This window comes from Elephantulus edwardii, unplaced genomic scaffold (genome assembly GCF_000299155.1).
Source record: "Elephantulus edwardii isolate Elephantulus edwardi_28Jun2011 unplaced genomic scaffold, EleEdw1.0 scaffold00232, whole genome shotgun sequence".
In the NCBI taxonomy this organism is placed as follows: domain Eukaryota; kingdom Metazoa; phylum Chordata; class Mammalia; order Macroscelidea; family Macroscelididae; genus Elephantulus; species Elephantulus edwardii.
In genome coordinates, this window is record NW_006399982.1 from 4,314,527 (window position 1) to 4,316,590 (window position 2,064).

At 39.9% G+C, this 2,064-nt stretch overlaps 1 protein-coding gene across 1 annotated transcript in view; it reads left to right on the forward strand.

Annotated features, from left to right (window-relative positions):
- Positions 1 to 2,064, forward strand: part of LOC102864266 (protein unc-13 homolog B-like) — a 189,093-nt gene that overhangs the window by 1,148 nt on the left and 185,881 nt on the right. The window lies entirely within an intron of this gene.

A 2,064-nucleotide genomic window follows, 5' to 3' on the forward strand; every position in this document is an offset into this window, starting at 1 on the left:
AGAAGACAAGGAGCTTTAACCCAAGACCACCAGTAAGGAGATAAAGCGTCCTCCCTTTCTCCCTTTACATCTATGCCTCTGTTCAGCATGAAGAACCCAGAGAGTCGGCATCCAATTCCCAAATCAATAAGACAGTTGGTTTAATTACCATTGGAAAATGCTTGTCATTCCTCTGTAGCATCTGGTCCCTGCTGGACCCTCATCATTTCCTTCGCCTGCTCCCCCAATGACCAAACTCTGCAGCTCTGCAACTGCATCCTGGCCCATCCTCACTCTTCTGCCCCCAACCCTCACCTCCTTGTAACCCCAATATGTTTTTCCCAATAAAAGAAAGAAGTTTGTGATAATGTGTGCTCGCTTCTCCAGTAAACTCATACTTTTACTAATACTTTTGCAACTCAAACCCAATGAAATCCCCAAAATATAAGCATTTAAAAAACCAGATTATTATTTTTCTTCTGGGCCCTTTGGGCATTTATTCTTAATTCCATTTATTTGTAACTCAACTTGTATTTGCTAGTGACATTTGTTACGTTCCAAAAACTTGTTAGGTGCTGGTAAATGACCAGTAGATAAAACATGATTCCTGCCTTATGAGAGAGAACACAACAACCAGATGACAAAAAATAAAAATGTAAATACAAATTCTTATAAGTGTTACAAAGAAAAAGAAGTGGAAGATAATAAGGTTCTTTTGTACATTGCAGTTGGCATGAGAGTGGTCTTCATGATTTGATGACATTTAAGAGTTATTAAGAGCTAATCAGTATACTATTGGCCACATGGAGTGTGGAAGAACTTTCTGAGTAAAGGAAAGGGCTCTCTTAAAAGTCCTTGAGTGGAGGAAAGGATAATAGGGTTCCAGGAACGAAAGGAAAGCCAAAAATCTAACGCAGAAGGAAGTGAGTATAGCCAGAGAAATTGAAATGTAAGCAGGAGTCAAATCAACTAGTTTTAGGGAATGATATCAAGTTTAGATTTTATTCTATTTGCAAGATTCAACTGTTGAAAGATTTAAGTAGAGTAATGCTTACATTTTTAGGGGGCATTTGGTGGAGAATGGACTCAAAGTATATTAGAGCAAGAGTGAATATCAAAAGGCAGCTCAGGGCGGCCACCATTACCAGAATAAAGAAGTGTCAAGCTGCAACGAAAAAAAAAAGGCAGCTCAGGACGACAAAGCAGATACTATAATGAAATGTGCAGAGAGCTGGAGTCAGAAAATCAAAAGGGCTGAACTTGTTCAGTGTTTCTTTGAAAAACAAATTCAAGGCACAGGTGGCAATACTTAAGGATAGTCTGGGTAGAATGTTAAATAATCCAGGAAGTATCAAAAGAAGATGGAAGGAGTACACAGAGTCACTTTATCAGAAGGAATTGGCAGACACAGAGGAATTTCATGAAATAACATATGAGCAAGAGTGTATGATGATGAAGGAGGAAGTTCAAGTTGCTATGAAGGAATTGGCAAAAAACAAGGCTCCAGGAGTTGATGGCATACCAATTGACATATTTCAACAGACACTGCCCTGGATGTGCTCACTAAGTTGTGCCAAGAAATCTGGAGGACAGCCAGTTGGCCAACTGACTGGAAAAGAGGGATATTTGTTCCCATTCCAAAGAAAGGTGACCCAACAGAGTGTGGAAATTATTGACCTATATAATTGATATCACATGCAAGCAAGATTCTGCTGAAAATTATCCACAAGTGTTTGGAACAATATGTCAGCAGAGGACTGACAGATGTGTAGGATGGATTTAGAAGAGGTCGTGGTACTAGGGATATCATAACTACTGTTAGATAGATCTTGGCAGAAAGCAGAGAATACCCCCAGAAGAATGTCTATCTGTGCTTCATTGACTATGCAAAGGCTTTTGACTGTGTGGATCACAATGAGCTATGGCTGACTCTGGGAAGAATGGGAATCCCGGAACATTTGATTGTGCTAATGCGAAACCTGAGAAAATCAGGTTTTACTGAAGATTATCCAAAAACGACTGGAACAGCACATCAACAGAGAACTACCAGAAGTCCAGGCTGGTTTCAGAAGGGGTCGTGGTACT